Source organism: Lithobates pipiens, unplaced genomic scaffold (genome assembly GCF_037356315.1).
Source record: "Lithobates pipiens isolate NorthernLeopardFrog02 unplaced genomic scaffold, aLitPip1_a1.2 Scaffold_13, whole genome shotgun sequence".
NCBI lineage: Eukaryota > Metazoa > Chordata > Amphibia > Anura > Ranidae > Lithobates > Lithobates pipiens.
The window spans coordinates 485,487,402-485,511,774 of NW_027507718.1; positions in this window are offsets into that span (position 1 = coordinate 485,487,402).

The window sequence follows — 24,373 nt, forward strand, 5'->3', positions numbered from 1 at the left end:
TCACACATGTGGTATCGTCATACTCGAGAAGAGTAGCAGAATGTATTTTGGGGTGTAATTTGTTGTATGCATATGCTGTGTGTGAGAAATAACCTGAACCTAATATGACAATTTTGTAAAAAATAATCAAAAAAATCTTGATTTTGCAAAGAATTGTGGGAAAAAAATGACAACTTAAAAAAACTCACCCTGCTACTTACTTAATACCTTGGAATGTCTACTTTCTAGAAAGGGGTCATTTGGGGGTTGTTTGTATTTTCCTGACTTGTTAGTGTCTCAAGAAATTAGATACACCTGATGTACTGAAGGCCTGATCTGGTGTGATCAATTTTCAGTGATTGGCACCATAGTTTTTTAGACTCTATAACTTTCACAAAGACCAAATAATATACACTAATTTGGGTTATTGTTACCAAAGATATGTACCAGTATCAATTTTGGCCACAATTTATGAAGAAACATTACTAATTAGCAAAATTTTATGACAGATACAAAGAAAAAGGCATTTTTTTCACAAAATGTAAGTTTTTTTATTCATAGCACAAAAAATAAAAAAAAAACACTAGTAATTAAATACCACTAAAAGAAAGCTCTATTTGTGTGGACAGTGTTGCATGGCTGAGTAATTGTCATTCAAACTGCGAGAGCGCTGAAAGCTGAAAATTGGTCTGGTCAGGAAGGGGATGTAAGTGCACTGTATTGAGGTGGTTAAAGGTTAATTTCCCACATTTGTGGCTTTTTAAATCACAATTAGGCCGCGTACACACGGGCGGACTGTCTGACGGACTTGGTCCGCTGAAACGTGTTTCAGCGGACAGTCCGCTCGTGTGTGGGCTTCAGCGGACTTTTTCAGCGGACAGTCTGGCGGACTAAGTCTTTCGGAATTTCCGTAATATTGTCCGTCCAAACTTGGTTTCAGCGGACAGTCCGCTCGTGAGTAGGCAAGTTGGACGGACTAAGTATGGCGCATGCTCAGAAAGGATTTACACGGCCGAAGGTTGCATTGCAGTGTATTGGACGTCGTATTTCTAGTCCCGTCGTACGTGCTGTACACGTCATCGCGCAAGCTTTCAGCGGACTGTCTGTTCATCGTGTGTGGTCAAGTCCGTTCATTCAAAAGTAGGACGGACTGTCTGTCGGATTGTCTGACAGACTTAGTTGGACGGATAGTCCGCCCGTGTGTACGCGGCCTTAGTGGCTGTGTATAAATAGCCAATGAGTTTGTTAGCTTTCACATGGATGCACTAAGCAGGCTAGACACTGAGCCACGAGGAGGTAGAACAGAACAGTCAAACCTGTTTAACAAGGTAATGAAACTTTACAAAACTGGAAAAGGATAGAAAAAGATATCCAAAGCCTTGAATATGCCAGTCAGTACTGTTCAATCACTTAATAAGAAGTGGAAAATTTGGGGATCTCTTGATACCAAGCCAAGATCAGGTAGATCAAGAATGATTTCAGCCACAACTGCCACAGGAACTGTTGATGTTACAAAGAAAAACCCACAGGTAACCTCAGGAGAAATACAGGCTGCTCTGGAAAAAGATGCTGTGGTCGTTTTTAAGGAGCACAATACAATGAGACTTGAACAAAAGAGCGCTGCATGGTCAAGTTGCCAGAAAGAAGCCTTAGGCTAGGTTCACACTGCTGCGATGCGGGAACGCTGCAAATCCACTGCGGGTTCCCGCATCGCATGTCTCCCGGCTGCGGTTCACATTGCCCTATGCGAACTGCTGGGAGTGTCAGTTAAAAGTTAATGACACCTCCAAATCAGTTCGCATATCGCAGTGCGATCTGCAAACTCAGACAGGAATCAGATCGCATGGTGTGAACACCCATGCGATCCGATTCTGCTGTGGACCAAAAAAAGGGTCCTGTACGAATTTGGGCCAGATGCGATGCAAATTCAGCCATACTATCTGTATGGCTGAAATCACATCGCACACAGATCGCATGTGATTTGCACTGCAGTGTGGTGCGAATCACATCCGATCATGGACATTGCAGCAGTGTGAACCTAGCCTCAACCACGCCGTCTTGTTAGAGAGCAGCCTGTATTTCTCCTGTGGTTACCTGTGGGTTTTTCCTTGTATCCTGAGCAATTCTTCCGCCAGTTGTGGCTGCAGTCTTTCTTGGTCTACCTAACCTTGGCTTGGTATCAAAAGATCGCAAAATTAACTAATAGTGATAAAAATTCTAATATAATAATTAAAACTATGAGGGGGAAAGCGAAGAAAAGAACATCCCAATTATTCCCCTACTCCTTCAAAATATATATGTGTAATTGCAAGCATATATATATATATATATATATATATATATATATATATATATATATATCACTAATTACCAGGTGAATAATAAAGTGCAATGTACAGAAAAAAAATATATATTATATATTTATATATATGTGTACATAGGTTAAATATGTGTATAAATCCAGATGTGCAATAAATTCAATTGAATTAATTAATAAAAGTGCAGAAAAAAACAGCCACTGGGCTAAATAAAATATACATATAGGTGGATCTCAAATAAGAAAAGTACTTATCCGGTAAAGTCAGCACGATAATAAGTAACCACTCCTGAGCACGTTGAATGCTTCAGCCTGGTAGGGATATCCCAGAAAACCTTCACTTTAATCTTATTCTTTTAATCATGTGCGTAGTAAGCCAAAGGGATAGTCCTGCTGCTCCGCTCAAGGAAGGTTATTAATTAATTTAAAATTAAAATGAGGTTTGGTTCTTCCATCAGAAAGAGGCCTGGAAGCATAGGATGCGATTTGCCCATTTTTAAAATCAAAATGAGACTTGATTTGATTTATTCACATGTAGGGCCATCCTCTCTTGAATGGAGTATTTATTAACGTGGTGACAAAGATAACATCCATGCATCTGATGACGTCAGATGTGACAAAATGCGTAGAGCGGAGCTTGCCCTCGAGATGTCAGCATGCGTGTTGGAATCAGGAAGTGGTTGGACCGATTCCCAGGATCGCTATTTGTATTAAGTGCTTGTATATTTTAATAGAAAGATAGAATAATATGCAATACAATATAGCATAGAATTGAGAAATTAAATATAAAGAAAGACAATAATGGTAAAAAAGAGTCCACTATGATCTGCCGATGAAAAGTGCTCAGTGCTCTCAATCCAATGTCACTTTTCAAAGGTGCTCCATTGCTGCCAAAACGTGCTCCTCATTGTGAAAAAGATAGCCTCTTACCGGAAAACATGGATCTTGATTACAGAGATCAAAACCAGCCCACAATCAATCCCCACAATGGAAGCTTCAATCTAATAGGGATCTCGCCTGTGCTTTAAATGAAAGCCTCTCGCCAGGTGTACATGTATAAAATGCAAACAAGGAGAAGCCACATAGCGTAAAACCGTTGGTGTATTTATTAGAAATAAAGGAATACAGTTACAATAAGGTTGTAAAACCCAAGCAGTGTCATAAAATCAAGCTGGCCGTGGTGTCACTATTACTACCAGCTGTGATGACGTCGCGCGTGCACTTCAGCCGACGCGTTTCCCGAAAAATGGCGTCTTCTGAGATTGCAGGATCCTCCGTCCTCCAATCCCAGAAGACATCATGTATAAGGTTTATGGGGTGATATCAGGTCCCCACTGGCAATGCATTAAACCACTAAACCACCTATGTGCATATGGCCCTTCTTATATAGAGGGTCCAGTTGTTCTGGTATGAGTCCTTAACCTCAGGTGGCGGTGCACTTTGGTGTTGCAAGCATCTAGATTTACAAGATTTCTCTTATCTTCAAATTGGTGAATATATTGGGACTGTTATTTATTTTTCTATTTCACATTTATTTTAATATGACACAATATTTGTTTGTATGTTTTTAGGTTATTATAATAAGTGTGGCAATGTGAATTTATATATCAATACTTCTAAGTAACTGACCCAGGATAAGCATACAGCCATTGAAAGATAGAGCAAGGACAGAACTCATTCTGGTGGTTTTGCCCCTTTAAACTGGGTTTCACCTTATTCAAGAATACTTTGCAAAAGTTCCGTTCCAAGTTCCAACTTTTCTGACAGATTCAGGTGGTTCTTGTTTGCATCACTTTAGAAATCTGTTGCTATGGTTTCGACAGATTCAAAAATAATTACCAGCAGTTTGCATATTAGAAAACTGGCATTTATTAAAGGGTAATTCCACTTTCATGGGGGAAAAAAATTAGCAAACAAAAAAATAATATAGCATATACAACTGCTACACAAGTCATATTTTAATTGAATGTTATTGAAAATTACCTTTTCTTTTCAATCTGCCACTACTGTTATTTTCTGTAAAGTGCAATGCAAAATGGCTACCTGGAGGTGTTCTCTATATAGAATGTGTACAGAACGCGCCCGGAAACATAATTTCCTGCTTGTGTGATTGGCTCACTGATTTTCCCAGAAGTCTGCACTAAGATACAGGTCAGATTTTTGGCATCCCCTGCAACAAAAATATAATTTTTGGTGAGATACACCCAATAGGAAATAACATCGAAAGGGACACAGACCCTGTCACTTTCCAAATTAGAGTCCTGATTCTGCAGCAGCTGGTTGATAATTATGAAGCCATTCCCATTAGACTCACTCAGAACGGAGGCATAGAGGAACAAACAGTGATTTCTTCAGAATAACAAAAGGTAGGAATCTGCAACAAAGTTTGTTAAAATCCATGTAATGTACATAGATCACCAGAGGGGAATGTTTTTGTTTTTTTTCTCAACAAAAGTGGAGTTACTCTTTAGGACCAATTCTAAACTGGTGTAAGACTTCAGAGTGGGGTGTGTATCAGGGTTGCCAACTTTCTTCCTTTTTACTGACAGAACATGGAAAATTTACTGACATAATATATTTTTTTAATGACAGAACTCCTATTAGAAACTAAAATGATCGATATTTAAACAATATAAACACAATCTGTAAACTCTGACAATATCCATAACAGGTAATTGGCCTGGTTTACATTTAAAGCGTCAACCCAGCATGACAAGGTATCAGCCACCCTGCTGGAATACAGTTGAAAAACAAGTTCAGTTATGCATGCCAAATAGAGCAATGGCCATGATCGGATTGTGCCTAACAGTGGGAGTGGCCTAAACGTGATTATTAAATAGAATAGCTTCTGACAACCTACCTCCGAATGACCATAGCAGCTGTTTGGGTGAGAACACATTGCCATGGCCTTGATGCTTAAAAAAAATAGTAAAATTGATGCAATTTTACCTACACATGTCAAGTTTCACAGACAGTATCTCCTGTGAAACTTGGTAGTTGAGCTCAATGGGGCTGCACAGCAGCCACAAACCAAATGCTTGTGTGACGGACTGGGGTTTATATGGTCACAAAACAGACACCCCAAAGCAAAGTACATATTCATTTTTTTTTTTTTATATTTCTAAACATCTCCCTTCTATTCTATTAATAACCAGTAAATGGCAGAGAAGGTACACAAACAGAGTCTATATAAGGCCACACACCATGTGACTGGAAATTAAACTACTTCCAGCCATAAAGTCAGTGGTCATATCTCATGCTGTTTGTGTGATTCTTTGCAGGTATGTACTCTAAATCGTTCCTAATCTGTATTAACCTGTGATAGAAAGATTCCTAAACATCTTGAGCAGATGCAGAAAAAGTCTCAGCAGATTTTATGCTATAGTTTTGCTGTAATTAGAAGTTTAGAACAGCATGTGTCAGAAACAAGTGAAAAGTGCATAAGAACATGAAAATACTGCATTAGTCAGAACAAATGTCTATGATAAACACTAAACCTTTCTAAATAGGTATATTTAAACCTGATTTCTTGAAAATGGCATAGATTTATAGAAGCACATGTTTTTTGTTATTTAATATAGAAAAAAACCTATTGTATGTAAAGCTTATGTATTGCATCATACAGACATGCAATGTGCACCATCTAGTGGTTAAAAAAGAGTACTACCATGAAAATATTTGTATTAAAGCAATGCATTGCCAGTATGAGTATTGCACACTTAAAGTGTACCAGAGAGATAAAAATAATTATCTATAACACTGAATAACAGGGATATATATGTTATAAAACATAGTAATGTTCATTGTTGTAACTACGTTTTAGAATACTTTAGTTAAAATCGGTATTATATATATTGTTAATGGTTATAAACATGTGACTATAAAAATGTAAAAGATGTATTGTTATGTAAAAATTAAACTACTTCCAGCCATAAAGTCAGTGGTCATATCTCATGCTGTTTGTGTGATTTTTTGCAGTCCACGCCAAGCTGATCAACTTATCTCATCGCGTCTACAATCATCGGCTCTCTTAATTCACATTTTGAGGCCGGAAACATTTTGGGGGCTCGTGTGCCGGGATTCGTTGTGTTACCAGTGAGAGGGAAGTGCGAGACAAGCGTGAGCCTGCTACAGAGCTACAAGGAGAGTCGTGAGAGTCGTCTGCCTCGTGAGTGCAAGTCTTCAGATTGGAACAGAGATGGCGTCTCCACATCGTGCACTGATGTGGGATATCCGGAAACAAATTCATCTGCTTAATGAAGAACAGCTGCATAGCCTCGCTATTATGCTGGAAGATGAAAGAGACGTGGACGTTCCATCAGTGACTGGTACCAACGAAATGGAACTTGTTGAATTTATTAAAGATTACTTGAGAAGTGATCAGCTGGAAAAGTTGGAAGATCAAGGTATGTCGTACCTACTCATCATCCAAGACAAGATCAATGAACTAAAACTTAACAAGGAAAGTACACCAACTGTGGACATTGCAACCGCTGCAAAAAAAATAAGTAGTGGGACTGCAAGGACTGAACAGGTATCGGAGGTGGTGAGATTAACTGACGTTGTTGCTTTATTGCCACGTAGAGAATTTAAAATGCATGGTGGTGTAATTTCAGATCATGGTTCGGACATGAGTTACAGTAGCGTGTGCAGACAAATTGACGAGGGTCTAACAGAAAAATTCCCTGAATCTGAAATTATACGCACAGTGTTGAGAATAATCAAACCTGGTAATTTTAAAGATATGTTGACTGACAAAGATGATCTTACTGTTGCTGAATTGAAAAGGTTTTTGAAGTCACATATGAGAGAACGAAGTGGTAATGAGTTATTTCAGGACCTTAGCAATGCTACCCAGCAAGAAAGAGAAACAGCACAACAATTTGTTTACAGGCTAGTGGGGTTAAAACAAAAAGTTCTGTCTACATCACAACATGATAGGCGAGAGCTTAACTATGACAAAAAACTGGTGCAAGGCATATTCCTTCATACACTGTATCAGGGACTAAATGAGAAAAATGCTAATGTTAGACGAGATATCAAGCCTTACGTGTCTGATTTGACAGTAACGGATGACTTTATCATAGAGCAAGTCACCAGATCAGTTGATGAGGAAACAGAAAGGCAGAGACGCTTAAACAGTGCTCCTAAACATAAACCTATTACTGTTCATTCATCACAGACACCAGGTAATAGTGAAAAAGACACCTTGCAAAAGAGAGTGGAGGGAGATGCTAGAGCAAATCACACTGCAGTAATGGAACTAACAACACAGGTCTCTGCTCTCACAAAGAACCTGGAAAAGATGATGAAGCTAACTCCTATTGTTGGAAACCAAATGACTAAGCCACTAACCAATGTTCAAGTTCCAGATACAACTCACTGCAAGCCCAGGTGTGATGAATGCATTAAACGAGAGAGTCAGAACTGCTACCATTGTTTCTATTGTGGTTGGACAGGACACAGAGCGGTTGATTGCTTGAAGAAAAGAAGGCAGTCAGGAAACGACAGACGGTCACTGGGAAAGGGACAACCAGTGACCACCTCAAATGATCTGTCCCATGCTAAGGTAAACAGGGTATTCACCCACCGCTCAACTAGAACACTCCCAAAAGAGAATGGATTCTCCAAACAACACGTAGCACAATTAATTGGAGGAAAATGCCTACTGTCATGTCGGATGAATGGTGTACCGGTTGACATGTTGATGGATACAGGAGCTCAGGTCAGCATTGTCGGGAAGGCATGGTTAGAAAAGTTTCTACTCAGCGTCTCCATTAGGCACATACAAGATTTACTTTGTGATGACAACTTATCCATTACAGCTGCAAATGGTTCTATCATTCCATTCATCGGGTGGATTGAAGTCTGCCTGGAATTCAAAAGGAGTGGACATGGAAACTCAGCCATTTATGTGCCAATGCTGGTGAGTGACTGCTGTAATGACAATCCAATTCTTGGGTTTAATGTTATCGAAGAATTGATCAGAGAAAACCGTGACCAACCAAACAGCACCCAAAACCTGACTATCTTGCTGAGTGAAGCTATGAAAGTAAGACAGAGTGTAGCGAATAACATTGTCAATGCTGTCAGTCAAGCAACTGACCCAGGAGAAATATTCGATAGTCGTATGGTCAAAGTGGGGAAGAAGGGACTCCAGATTAAAGGAGGCGAGCTCTGTGAAGTCAAATGCAGAATTAGAGCGTGGCCGAAAGGAGGAATCATGCCATTTGAACCACTTCCCGAATATCCAGTCGAGGAAGGACTTGAACTATTTCCTTCAGTGGTAGATGTGCCAAATGGGTTCTCTAAACTGGTGAAGATACCTATACTGAACCGTGCTCAACATGACATCTACCTTCCACCCAGAACAGTATTGGGTACCATTTCTCCGGCAGCTGAGATTCTACCATTGTCTCCAAACAAAGACGATGGAAAGGGAATTGACCAGAAGAAAAGCGTGTTTCATGTAAACCATTTGAATCAAGTGGACACTGGAAATCAGCTACCCACTAACAAATCTGTAAAGTGGCACCCACCTGTCAATTTGGAAGATCTCTCAGAAGAAGAACAGGAGATAGCGAGACAAATGTTATATGATGAATCAGATGTCTTTGCTCGAGATGAGGGAGACATAGGATGCATCCCTAACCTGAAACTGAGGATAAATCTGAAAGATGAAACTCCTGTCCAGAAACGCAACAATTCGATACGGAAACCCCTATACAAAGAAGTGAAAGAATATATCCAAAACCTTCTTGACCGAGGTTGGGTAACAAAATCTTCTTCCGCATACTCATCACCAGTTGTTTGTGTTCGAAAGAAGGACAGTAGCTTACGACTATGTGTTGACTTTAGGGAGTTAAACCGAAAGACTATCCCAGATAGACATCCACTACCCAGAATACAAGATCTGCTGGATAGCTTAGGAGGATTTACGTGGTTCTCAATCCTGGACCAGGGTAGTGCGTATCATCAAGGCTTTGTGCATGAAGACTCCAGACATCTGACGGCTTTCAGCACCCCCTGGGGACTCCTGGAGTGCAACCGTATTCCATTTGGATTAACGAATGCCCCAGCAGCTTTTCAGAGATGCATGGAGAATGTATTAGAGGGCATCAGAGACAAATGTTGTTCTCCATACTTGGATGACGTACTTTGCTACTCCAAAACTTTTCAGGAGCATGTCAATGATATTAGGCAAGTGCTTAGTCGAATGCGTGAGTGTCAGGTCACCTTGAGGCCAGGTGACAGGTGCACACCGTAGGGTTGGGGATGCACCGCAAGGCTGTGGACCCTACGGCTGACGGCTGCAGACGGGGGACAGATCCCACTGGGGTAAGAGCGTAAGATTCCCCGGGGCGCGGAGTCTAAGAGCCAGTTGGTGTTCACCAGAGCTTCGAGTGGTGAAGATGGTCTTGGCTGCAACTGGCTCCAGGTCGCGACCCCCAGGGTCCCCCAGCTCACACCCACAGTAGGTAACAGGAGGATAGGGATGGTGAGGGACAAAGCCAAGGTCGGGGCCACAAGCAGAACAGAATAGTCGGGTACACGCCAATAGGTCAGGGTCACAGGCAAGCAGGAATGGTCAGAACACGCCAAGGTCGGTAACGGAAATCAGAAGCAGAGCACACGACAGGAAACAGGAAGCTAATACACAAAGGAATACACAATGGTTGATCAGCACTGAGCCCTGCAGTGCACAGGTTTATATAGGCTCCCTGATAGGGCCTGGGGTGGAGCCATGCTTAGAGGAGAGGTTATAAAAACCACCAGGTGGAAGTAGCTGGCTTCTTAGTCTGAAGACATGAGGGAAGGTAAGCAAACACAGGAAGATCACTGCATAACCATGACAGTACCCTCCCTCTTACGAGGCCTCCCCCTTCCCTGCCTGGGTCCAGGCTTAAAGGGAAACTCCAGATGGAACCTCCTTAACAGACAGGGAGCAAAGACCTCAGATGCAGTGATCCAAGACCTCTCCTCAGAACCCAACCCTTTCCAAAGTACGAGGTATTGAAGAATGCCTTTACGGAGCCGGGAATCCAAAACTTGACTAACCTCGTATTTTAGATTATCCTCAGAAACCAAAGCAGAGGTAGGGAGAGGACGAGAGGACTTGAGGACAAAAGGCTTTTTAGGAATGGGTAAGGGCATGAGAAGATCAGGAGTCTGAGCAGGGACCCCCAAACCCTTAAAGTTGAGTTGGGCATCCATCACAGGACCACCAAACTGGGCAGAGATCAGTGGATCCCTGAGGTCAGGTTGGTTAGAGGGTGACATGTCGCAAGATTTAAGCTGGATAGCAGAAACACAAACAGAACCCAGAGAAAAAGATTGAAAACCCCTCTTGGCCGAATGAGGTATTCTATCCAAAGGATGGATTGAGCCTCTTAAATGGGTTTGAACGGACATAGTAGTAGTAGGGTGAGACTGGGTCACAGAAGGTCCTGAACAAGAAGCAGGAAGCTCATAGGGCATGGGCTGGACTGGCATAAGTGGTGTGGAGGCCGACTGATTAGTATAGTCAGATGTAGCGACCATCGCATCACAAGGCATAGCGACTCTGGAACTTGCAGACAAGTTAACCTGGCTGTGTGTCCAAGGGAGATTAGGGACAGGCAAAGGTAAATGGTTATGCGAACTGGAGTGAATGATCGACTCAGGTTCATAGGTGGGCTCCTCATCCAGAGTACCACATGACCTAGAGACTGCTCCAGTCCGACTATTGCAGGACGTATCGCAGGGATCGCTATATACAGCAGGAAAAGCAGAAGATACTGGGATGGTGGAAACAGGAAGTCTCTCCTTTGGGGTACCCTTGAGTAGGCAGGAAGAGGAACAGGAGGAACCCCAAGCCAGGATCTGTCCAGCAGACCAGTCAACGTGTGGAGAATGGAGCCGAAACCAAGGAAGACCTAATATGATAGGAGATGAAGCCTTAGGTAAGACAAGGAAGGAAATCCACTCCTGGTGGAGGGTCCCTACTGACATCTTAACAGGAATAGTCTGGAAGCGGATAGGGCCCTCTGGGAGGACCGTGCCATCAATCGCCAAGACCACCAATGGTGTTGTAAGGGGCAAAAGGGTAAGTCTCATGGAGGATGCAGTTTCCCAATCCATGAAATTGGCAGCGGCTCCGGAATCCAGATGTGCTGAGACCGAACGAGAGGAAGCACCGACATGAAGCAACACAGAAAGGAGAGAAGGTGAAGGTGATATTTCAGGGTCTAATACTCCACCTTCCAGATGTATTAGCCCTGAGCATTTTTCCGGACGAAGAGAACAAGTGTCACGGAAATGACCTTTGGCCCCACAATAGAGGCATAGGCCCAGAGTTCTGCGCCTAGCACGTTCTTCGGGAGATAACTTAGTCCAGCCCAACTGCATAGGTTCCTCGGTAGGCAGGGGGTGCTCCTCGGATCGAGGAGAAGGGACTGGGGACTCAGGCTGCCTAAAGAACGGGGAGTGCTGGCGTCTTTTTTCCAGGGCCCTCTCCTGAAAGCGAATATCGATCTGGTTACACAAGGTGATGACACTATCCAGATCAGCAGGAAGGGATCTTCCTGCTAATTCATCCTTCACTCTATCAGAGAGGCCATGTAAAAAGGTTGCAACTAGGGCCTCATTATTCCAGCTCAATTCAGCTGTGAGGATACGGAACTGAAGAGCATACTGTCCCACAGAAGCGGACTCTTGACGGAGACGTAAAAGAGCGCTAGCCGCTGAGGAGACACGACCCGGTTCCTCGAAGATATTCCGAAAAAGTTTCAAGAAATCAGACAGGTTAGAAACCACTGGATCATTCAGTTCCCACAGAGGAGCGGCCCAGGCTAACGCCTCGCCGGACAGGAGGGATATGATATATGCGACTTTTGCCCGATCGGACAGGAAGTTTTGGGGCAGAAGTTCAAAATGAATTGTGCATTGGCTGAGGAAGCCCCTGCAGGCCTTGGAGTCCCCAGAGAAACGGGATGGAGCTGGCAGTACTAATGAATGCGTGGATGCGACTTGTGCGATAGGTGCAGTCGCAGATAGCGGTTGAGGTTGTTGAACTGGGGGTCCTAATGAGGCCTGAACCTGTTCAAAACGGGATGCCAAATCCTGAAGGAATTGCATCACCTGCGTCTGATGCGATTCTTGGGTCTCAAGTCGCCGAACTAAGCTCTGCAATGGATCATCTGCAGGAAGCGGCACGTCAGCTGGGTCCATGGCTGATCAAACTGCCAGGTCACCTTGAGGCCAGGTGACAGGTGCACACCGTAGGGTTGGGGATGCACCGCAAGGCTGTGGACCCTACGGCTGACGGCTGCAGACGGGGGACAGATCCCACTGGGGTAAGAGCGTAAGATTCCCCGGGGCGCGGAGTCTAAGAGCCAGTTGGTGTTCACCAGAGCTTCGAGTGGTGAAGATGGTCTTGGCTGCAACTGGCTCCAGGTCGCGACCCCCAGGGTCCCCCAGCTCACACCCACAGTAGGTAACAGGAGGATAGGGATGGTGAGGGACAAAGCCAAGGTCGGGGCCACAAGCAGAACAGAATAGTCGGGTACACGCCAATAGGTCAGGGTCACAGGCAAGCAGGAATGGTCAGAACACGCCAAGGTCGGTAACGGAAATCAGAAGCAGAGCACACGACAGGAAACAGGAAGCTAATACACAAAGGAATACACAATGGTTGATCACACTGAGCCCTGCAGTGCACAGGTTTATATAGGCTCCCTGATAGGGCCTGGGGTGGAGCCATGCTTAGAGGAGAGGTTATAAAAACCACCAGGTGGAAGTAGCTGGCTTCTTAGTCTGAAGACATGAGGGAAGGTAAGCAAACACAGGAAGATCACTGCATAACCATGACAGTGAGCATGGTATCAAACTTAGACCGAAGAAGTGTGAACTCTTTAAACGACAGATTCGATACCTTGGACGAATGGTGTCAGAAGAAGGCATAAAAATTGACCCAAAAGATCTTGAAGCGGTATTACATTTGAAAAGGAAAGAACCAAAAACAGTGGGAGGAGTCAGATCTTTGTTAGGATTCCTGAGCTACTACAGGTCCTTCATTCAAGATTTCTCTCGACTTGCTAAACCACTGTATGAACTTTTGCAGAACACTGAGAAAGAATCTGCTACATCCATCCCCAAAAACAATCGGAGGGAATCTACAAAGAAAAACAGGAACAAAGCACAAGTGCCATCTAAAACACTGATTCAATGGACACCCAAACATCAAGCTGCAGTATCCAGACTGGTGGACATGCTAACCAATCCACCAATTCTAGCATACCCTGATTTTGATTTACCCTTCGTCTTACACACTGATGCTTCCAATGAAGGCCTAGGTGCTGTACTATACCAACGACAAGGAGAAAAACTTCGTGTTATTGGGTTTGGCTCCAGAACATTGACTCCAGCAGAGCGCAATTACCATCTTCACTCTGGTAAACTTGAGTTTTTAGCTCTCAAGTGGGCAGTCTGTGACAAATTCAGAGATTACTTGTACTACGCTCCAACATTCACCGTTTACACAGACAACAACCCATTGACATATGTATTGAGTACTGCCAGACTGAATGTTGTGGGTCATCGCTGGGTTGGCGAGTTGGCTGATTTCCACTTCGATATCAAGTACAGGCCAGGTAAACAGAATGCAGACGCAGATACACTGTCACGATTTCCGGTGGAACTCACGAAGAATCTGAGTGAGTACACAGAGCTTGTACCATCTGAGGTTGTGTCAGCTATGTGGCAAGGGAGCAAAGCTGTTGACGAAGAAGAGGCATTATGGGTGGCTTCATTGACTCTTCACGCAGAAAGTGATGTGGCCGAAGAATTGCTGAAAGGACAGACAATCTGCCCAATGACTCAGGAGAATATCAGAGCATTACAACAAGACGATACCAACATTAGAGAAGTGGTCTGGCTTAAGGAGAACGACTGGATTCCAAACCACAAAGAAAAGGAGAGTATGACCAGCAAAACAAGACGTTTGATACATGAATGGAATAAACTCAGAGTCGATGAAGGAATCCTCTACCGACATTCTGGAACCCGAAAACAGCTAGTTCTACCAGAAAAGTTAAAACCATTGGTCTTAAGAAATCTTCATGATGACATGGGTCACATTGGTACTGAGAAGGTAACCCACCTAGCACGTGAACGATTTTACTGGCCATTTATGCAAAGAGACATTGATGAATATGTGCTGAAGAAGTGCAGCTGCATCAAACGAAAGCGTCCAAATATCACCGAAAGAGCACCTATGGGTTCGATTACTACCAGTTCACCTTTGGAGTTAGTATCCATTGATTATCTTCACTTGGAGAAAAGCAAAGGAGGATATGAGTATATACTTGTAATAGTTGACCATTTCACACGCTTTGCACAAGCGTATCCAACTAAGAACAAATCTGGAAAAACGGCGGCAGAAAAGATCTTTCAAGATTTCATACCACGTTTTGGCTATCCAGAGAAACTCCACCATGACCAAGGAAGAGAATTTGAAAACCACTTATTTCAGACATTGCAACGATTGGCAGGGATTTCTCATTCAAGAACTACTCCATACCATCCACAGGGTAACCCAGTGGAGAGACTGAACCGTACTTTGTTACAGATGCTTCGCACCTTAGAGGAAGAGAAAAAGTCAGATTGGAAAGAACATCTTCCACATATGGTTCATGCATACAATTGCACCAGGCATGAAGCCACAGGATACTCGCCATTCTTTCTATTGTATGGAAGATCTCCTCGTTTGCCAATTGACCTAATGCTCAACCTAAATTTGGAAAAGGAATCAGAAAGTCAACCAACATTTACTCAGAAATGGGCATCTAGAATGCAAGAAGCTTACAAAATCGCATCCGAGAATAGCAAAAAATCATCTGCTAAAGGGAAGAAGTACTATGACAAAAAGATAAAAGGAGCACCTCTTCAACCGGGTGATCGGGTCTTATTACAAAATCTCTCTGAAAGAGGAGGACCTGGTAAACTTCGTTCATACTGGGAAGAATCAGTACACAAAGTGGTAGAAAGAATCAAAGATGGGCCTGTGTACAAAATTCAGCCTGAAAGTGGTAAAAAGACTATTCGAGTACTGCACAGAAATCTTTTACTACCAGTAAATGACCTACCAATTGAAGGACACATTCCAAGAGTACCGATGAAACAAATACAATCAAGTAACAGAAAGGATACCAGAATGGATGTGGACCAGGAGGAGGAATGTTCAGATGAAGAAAGATGGTATTATCCTTATATACCAGAGACTACAGAAAGTCATGATTGTGTTGTGTCTCAACCAAACTCTCAAAACGTACAGAAAATCCCATTAAGAGTTTCTGCTGAAGAGTTCTATCCTACAACTACCACACCCAATCTTGAACAAGAACAAAATGATGGAACAGTAGTTGGCGACCAAATCTGGGCTACAGACATGGTGGGACTAGACACTGCAGAATTACCCTCATTAAGTCAAGACTTACCTGTGAACCAAGATATGCAAATGGAAAATGATGTTGATGGAGAAGACTCAACTCCTGTCAGAAGATCTACCAGACAAGTTAAGCCTAAAGAGATCTTTACATATGACACACTAGGTCAGCCAAGATACATACCAAGTCAGATTCACACCATACAAACTCACACAATGCTAGCTACTCCCAGGACATGCCAGGTAGTTAACGTAGCTCCTTGGTGGCAACAAGTACCTATTTGGGTTACGTAAATCACTAAATAGTGTTCAGATACCAATTGAGTTTAATGTCAGGAGCCATTAACTGAAGGAGGGGAGAGTGTGACGGACTGGGGTTTATATGGTCACAAAACAGACACCCCAAAGCAAAGTACATATTCATTTTTTTTTTAATATTTCTAAACATCTCCCTTCTATTCTATTAATAACCAGTAGATGGCAGAGAAGGTACACAAACAGAGTCTATATAAGGCCACACACCATGTGACTGGAAATTAAACTACTTCCAGCCATAAAGTCAGTGGTCATATCTCATGCTGTTTGTGTGATTCTTTGCAGGTATGTACTCTAAATCGTTCCTAATCTGTATTAACCTGTGATAGAAAGATTCCTAAACATCTTGAGCAGATGCAGAAAAAGTCTCAGCAGATTTTATGCTATAGTTTTGCTGTAATTAGAAGTTTAGAACAGCATGTGTCAGAAACAAGTGAAAAGTGCATAAGAACATGAAAATACTGCATTAGTCAGAACAAATGTCTATGATAAACACTAAACCTTTCTAAATAGGTATATTTAAACCTGATTTCTTGAAAATGGCATAGATTTATAGAAGCACATGTTTTCTGTTATTTAATATAGAAAAAAACCTATTGTATGTAAAGCTTATGTATTGCATCATACAGACATGCAATGTGCACCATCTAGTGGTTAAAAAAGAGTACTACCATGAAAATATTTGTATTAAAGCAATGTATTGCCAGTATGAGTATTGCACACTTAAAGTGTACCAGAGAGATAAAAATAATTATCTATAACACTGAATAACAGGGATATATATGTTATAAAACATAGTAATGTTCATTGTTGTAACTACGTTTTAGAATACTTTAGTTAAAATCGGTATTATATATATTGTTAATGGTTATAAACATGTGACTATAAAAATGTAAAAGATGTATTGTTATTTAAAAATTAAACTACTTCCAGCCATAAAGTCAGTGGTCATATCTCATGCTGTTTGTGTGATTCTTTGCAGTCCACGCCAAGCTGATCAACTTATCTCATCGCGTCTACAATCATCGGCTCTCTTAATTCACATTTTGAGGCCGGTAACACTTGGCTTGCGGTTGTGACACAGTGCAATGTAATGCAAAATTCACATTCGGCTGGAAAAAAAAAAACATTAAGGAGCAGCAATATCACCTCTTGTACTAACAGTGGGAGGGTCTTAAAGGGCCATTAAATACCAGGAGTGTGCATTAAGTACAGAGTGCAAGGTCCAGGTATGCACTGCATACAGAGTGCAGCTTTTGGGGTGCGCTGCATACAGAGTGCAGGGCTCAGGAGTGTGCTGCATACTAGGGATGTGCAGTCAGGGGAAGCATCAATATAAAAAAAACAACGATCAAGCTTCATAGCTAGGCAACATGGGGTCACAAAGACCCAAAATTTGAGCGGTAAGTAGCTATAGTCCTACCCCACCACTGGTCAAAAGTGGTGGGGGGCTTATATGACCTATGGTTCTGTAGATACGGGATTCCTTGCACAGCCTGTCAGAAGCTACATACATACAGGCCAGTTTAAATACAAGTTGGCACACTCTGTTTGCAGCAGACTGAGGGGATGAGCTCATAGTCCCTCTCACTTCTTGTCAGAGGCACTGACCTCAATGGACAGCTTGTAGTCTTGGATCAATGGTAAAGTACCATTGTCCCAAACTGTCCAATAAAAATGCTGCAGTGGAAGCACGCCTCTCACTGTGGTGTCATAGAAGGGGGCAGGTGTCTAAAAGACCAATGTTCCCTTCCAGCCCTCTTAACTACAGGGGAAAAAAAACATTGGTTTATGAGTATAAGATTTACCCACAATCCCATGTTTTTCTCACACAGTTAAGAGGGAGAATGATTATCTGCTGCTGATGAAAAGGTACAAGCTAAATTATATATTATTATGCTATATGTTATAGCATAATAATTTATTATTTATCTATTTACTGTGAAATTACTGGTTGGAAGTTACAACTTCAAACTTCAATAATGTGTCCATTAAGCCATCTGCTTGAGTACAGTTTTTGAAAATATAGTAAAGTACCTTAAAAACAATATATAATATTTATTTTTATATTACTTACTTATGGTAATTTACCCCTTGCCACCCAGGCCAATTTTGAAACTTCTCTTCTACATGTAAAAATCATAATTTTTTTGCTAGAAAATACTCAGAACCCCCAAACATTATTTATATATAGCAGACACCCTAGGAGAATACAATGGTGATCGTTGCAACTTTTTCTGTTACACGGTATTTGCACAGCAATTTTTCAAACGCTTTTTTTTATGGTAAGAAATCGTTTCATAAAAAAAAAGAAAAGCACTAAAGTTAGCCGATTTTTTTGTATAATGTGAAAGATGATGTTACACTGAGTAAATAGATACCTAACATGTCAGGCTTTAAAATTGCACACACTCATGGAATGGCGCCAAACTTCAGTAATTAAAAATCTCCATAGGCAACGCTGTCATTTTTTTTACAGGTTACGTATTTAGAGTTACAGAGGAGGTCTAGTGCTAGAATTATTGATCTCGCTCTAACATTTGCGTCGTATGCAACCTTTGTGTATCTGGCTCTGATACTAGCCAGTGTCTCACCAGTCACTGACCTCACCGCACATCTCTGCTGCATACAGAGTGCAGGGTTCAGGTGTGTGCTGTGTACAGAATGCCCCCTTTTCCTTCAAATTGCCCCCCCCCCCCCAGTACAGTGCTCTACTCCCACCCCCAGTAACTGATAGAGAAGTGCAGCTGAAAAAGAGCAGCATAGGTTACTAAGGAGGAGAGTGTAGTGAAGCTGCGGGGCATGTGGGACCGTGGGGACAGAGTTCAGGAGCTGTTGCCGCTAGACAAGAACCGGTTCCAACTACATTTCAATGCAGAGAGGCAGCAGGCGGGGAACAGTTGCGATCACTCCGCAGCTGGAAATAGAGCAGCAGAATCAGCAAATGAGGCCAACTGCTCCTTCCGCCACTGGCTCCAGCCTGCTTCTATTTAAAAATACACTAACTGTCAAAAGTATTGGGATGTCTGCCTTTACACACACAAGAAGGCTTATCTCGCAGTCTCCACTCTAATTCATCCCAAAGGTGTTCTATCAGGTTGAGGTCAGGACTCTGTGCAGGCCAGTTAAGTTCCTCCAACCCACACTCGCTCCACCATGTGTAGCACGGCCCCCTTGGGGACTGCTGAGAATTACCTCCTCATCTGCACAGACATGACCAAGTGAACCTTCCAACCCACCTGACACTCTGGGTTCAGACATCCTGTTAATACTATAAATCAAGAATCAAGCAACTCAGTAGTATATGGTTCTGAAATGTTTTATTTGATCCAAATAGGAAAAGTTATTCCGCAAAGAAAGGAGTAAATCTGCTGAGCTGTGATAACAGTACCAACTCAGTAAGCAGACTCCTCCAGAAGACACAACAATGTTTAAACAATGAATAATGCTATATACACAAGGATGCACTATATTCAGATCCGAAGTGAATGTTTCAGTTAACTACACATGTGACCACACTGAGATAGAGGTAATCTAGACAACCTATGCTATTTTAATGGGAGAACTAATCTCCTGCTTGTGTTTTATAATATATATATATATATATATATATATATATATATATATATATATACATATATATATATATATATATATATATATATATATATATATACATGCGCTTTCTATGAGTAATGGCAGTAGAGGTCCATGTGGCAGATCTGTTATTCTTAGCTAGCTAGTTGGAGCTCATTAACTGTAATCCATTTGGTTGCAGATGAAACAATAGATTTGAAATGGTGAAGGCCTAAAGCATCTGAGTACAGTGTTCCAGCAAAGCAGTAAAGTGTTCTTGGGTAGAGATGTGTGCGCACTGTGTGCTGTGTGCTGTAATGGTGGTAGTGAATAGATAAAGATTGAGAAGCTTGCTCTCTTACCAACGACCCAAATAGAACTGCAGCCTTCTAGACAGGAACACGGATGGCAACACTCAAATCCTCTGTCCCGGCCTTCTGTAGTTACTTGTAGTTACTTTATCCACACATCCACACCAATGGATAAGCGATATAAATGATGCTAGTAACAGGATGTCTGACAGTGAGTAGCAGGACTAGGCCTCTCAGGCCTTGTGGTGGAAGTAGCATTCCGTGTGGTAGGCCGCTCTCTCTCTCTCTGTCCCTCTATCACACAGAGAGGTCTGTCTTGCCTCAGGCCCAGGAGGACGAGAGAGTGCGTGGGCTTCTAAGCTCCTTTTATCATCCCTCCTGGGAGGCACAGAGGTTTAGTGGTTAGCACTCTCACCTAGCAGTGAAAAGGGTGAAAAGGGTCGCTGGTTTACATCCCAACCACGACACTACCTGCCTGGAGTTTGCATGTTCTGTGCCTGGGTGGGTTTCTTCCGGGTACTCCGGTTTCCTCCCAAACTCCAAAGACATGCAGGTAGGTTAATTGGCTTCTGTCCAAAATTGGCCCTAGTATATGAATGGGGGACTTGGATTGTGGGCTCCTTGAGGGTAGGGACCGATGTGAGTGTGCAATGTACAGGGATAGGGACAATTGTAGACACTCACTCAGGTTGAACTGGATGGACTGGTGTCTTTATTCAACCTTACTAACTATGTAACTATGCAACCTTCGGGCCACTGCAAGGGTCTGTAGTCTTAGGGTACATGGATGCATAGCAGCAGATTCAAAGGAGACTATATGTCCCATCACTCACTCCATTGGCACACAGGTATGAGGTCAGTGGCTGCACAAATAATAATGGGGACAACAATGTTTAGAACACTGGAAGCTACTAAGCTTTCTGGTAACAGTCCATATCGCTACACATGTCTTTATGAGCCTTGATTTATGCACCGGTGTGCAGTCATGTTGGAACAGGAAGGGGCCATCACCAAACTGTTCCCACAAAGTTGGAGCATGAAATTGTCCAAAATGTCTTGGTATGCTGACGCCTTAATCATTCCCTTCACTGAAACTAAGGGGCCAAGCCAAACCCCTGAAAAACAACATCGCACTATAATCCCCCTCCACCCAATGATTTGGACCAGTACGCAAAGCAAGGTCCATAAAGATGACCTAGTTTGAAGTGGAGGAACTTGACTGGCCTGTATTCAACCCAATAGAACACCTTTGGGATGAATTAGAACGGAGACTGAGAGCCAGGACTTCTCGTCCAACATCAGTGCCTGACCTCACAAATGTGCTTCTGGAAGAATGGCCAAACATTCCCATAGACACACTCCTAAACCTTGTGGACAGCCTTCCCAGAAGAGATGAAGCTGTTATAGCTGCAAAGGGTGGGCCAACTCAATATTGAACCCTACGGACCAAGACTGGGATGCCATTAAAGTTCATGTGCGTGTAAAGGCAGGCATCCCAATACTTATACAATATTATAATATAGTGTAATCCCAGTTGGCTCCAAACTCTGCATGGATAAGTGGCTGCTGGTGCTGCATCAAGCTGTCCGAGGTCACTTCACAGTACTTGGTCAATTACATTTAGTGGACAAACCGTAGCAGTCATTATGTGAAAGCAGTACACAGTATTTCACTTTAAGCCATCTTCCCTTTATACAGTCTTTCTCCTTACCAGGGTCATTAGCACTCACTCAAAGAGCTCTGACTTTCCTTAGGCTCTGTGCATCCAGCTCATGACTCCCTGCATGTCGTTCCAGAGACAGGATCACTGCAGCTACACTTCTAGACTCTGTACACTTCTCCCAGGTCCTCCAGGTGAATATAACACACAGCAGAGTACAGTTGGCCTGGCCTGAAAGTTTTTTTTGTAAAATCATCTCCAGCCTTCACCAACCCGTAAGAGCCACGATGACAACAGCCAGCTCTTCTGTGTGCAGCGCTACCTCACCCTGTCCTCCAGCTCTTTTCAGGGGCTCTGCACAGCTGACTACATCTGCATGCTGGTGGGGTATCTGGATCCCATGCACTAGGCTCCTCCTGCCCTGGGATATATATGGGCACTGACATACAACACTACAGAAAGGCTTTGCCTAAAAGGGGCCTAACACCCAATTACATTATTCACTGTTACCACACACTATTTTGAAACATAGCCACCTAGTGGCAGATTAGCTAACTGCACATGCTTACACATGGATATTTTCCATGTAGAGGCACAACAGAATTCTAAAGAGCATTGGAGACACTTTTTATGATCTCCCCAGTCTGTCTATGTTCTTGGTTATTGGCTCAAAGTAATGAAGACAAAGTACCAGCATGACAACCAGGCAATCAGTATTCTTAGAAGGAGAGGTCAGTAATGCAACCTCCATATTTCTCTCTTGACAGGTTCCCTAAGGTATTGCTTAAAAACGCAAGCTGCTAAATAAATTGTTAATGCCATGTAAATAAGCTGATGAATATGCACAAATTACACACTCGCTGGTTCTGATTACTTTGTGATTAATGGTTTACACCAAGAAGATACATTTTTAATGTTTGTTGCTTTAGTTAAACTAGAAACTGATTGACGTCTTATTTAACGGCTTCAGCCCCAGAGGATTTGGCTGGTCAAAGACCAGAGCAGATTTTGCGATTCGCACTGCGTCGCTTTAACTGACAATTGCGCAGTCGTGCGATGTGGCTCCCAAACAAAATTGATGTCCTTTTTTTCACACAAATAGAGCTTTCTTTTGGTGGTATTTGATCACCTCTGCTGGTTTTATTTTTTGCTCTATAAACAAAAAAATAATGACAATTTCGAAAAAAAATTGCTATAATAAATATCCCCAAATAATATATAAAAAAACATTTTTTTTCCTCAGTTTAGGCTGATACGTATTCTTCTACATGGCTTCAAAACATGGACTCAGCTTCTCCTGCTCCCCTCTCCCATGGTGGTCTTCATTGGACTCACTCCCCCAGACCCAATGGACAGAAAGGAGGTGGAGTTGGATTCTTTCTATCCCCACAATACACCTTCCAAGTCCTTCCCATCCCTCCCTCTCTTTCCCTCTCTTCTTTCGAGATGCACTGTATTCGCCTGTTTTCTCCTATTTCTCTGAGGATTGCAGCAATTTATCGGCCTCCTGGACCTGTTTCACGCTTTCTTGATGACTTTGCTGCCTGGCTACCCTACTTTCTCTCCTCTGAAATATCCACCATCATTCTTGGTGACTTTAACATTCCTATCAACGTTAACAACCCAACTACAGCTAAACTTCTTGACTTAACCTAATCTTTTGACCTAACCCAATGGACACATACTTCCACTCACTCTAATGGTAATACCCTTGACCTTGTATTCTCACATCTCTGCAACCCTGGCAACCTCACAAACACCCCCTTTCCTCTCTCTGATCAAACCTCATTAGTTTCACTGTATCCTTGCCTCCAACCACCCATCCTTCCAAGCAGAAAACAATTACTTGTAGGAACATTCGCCACCTTAAGCCTTCTCTTCTCTATTCTGCTACTAACCACTAGGGATGAGCCGAACACCCCCCTGTTCGGTTCGCACCAGAACCTGCGAACAGACCTAAACTTCGTGTGAACTTTAGAACCCTATTAAAGTCTATGGGACTCGAACGTTCACAATCTAAAGTGCTCATTTTAAAGGGTAATATGCAAGTTACTGTCCTAAAAAGTGTTTGGGGACCCGGGTCCTGCCCCAGGGGACATGGATCAATGCAAAAAAAAGTTTTAAAAACGGCCGTTTTTTCAGGAGCAGTGATTTTAATAATGATTAAAGTGAAACAATAAAAGTGTAATATTCCTTTAAATTTCGTAGCTGGGGGGTATCCATAGTATGCCTGTGAAGGGGCGCATGTTTCTGGTGCTTAGAACTGTCGCTGCACAAAGTGTCATTTGTGCAGGAAAAAAAGTCTTTTAAAATCACTTGCGGCTAAATTGTCGGGTCTCCGTAATACAGAGAACACTCAATGAGTGTTCTCTGTATTAGCCGACAATTCATTCATTCATTGATTAAAAAAAAAAAAAAAAAAGCGTGGGGGTTCCCCTAAATTCAATTACCAGGCCCTTCAGGTCTGACATGGATATTAAGGGGAACCCCGTGTCAAATTAAAAAAAAAAATTGACGTGGGGGTCCCCCCAAATATCCATACCAGACCCTTCAGGTCTGATATGGATATTAAGGGGAACCCCGCATCAAATTTAAAAAAAAATTGACGTGGGGGTCCCCCTAAAAATCCATATCAGACCCTTTATCCGAGCACGCAACCTGGCAGGCCGCAGGAAAAGAGGGGGGGACGAGAGAGCGGCCCCCCTCCCTTCTGAACCGTACCAGGCCACATACCCTCAACATTGGGAGGATGCTTTGGGGGTCTGTGACCCCTCAAAGCACCTTGTCCCCAT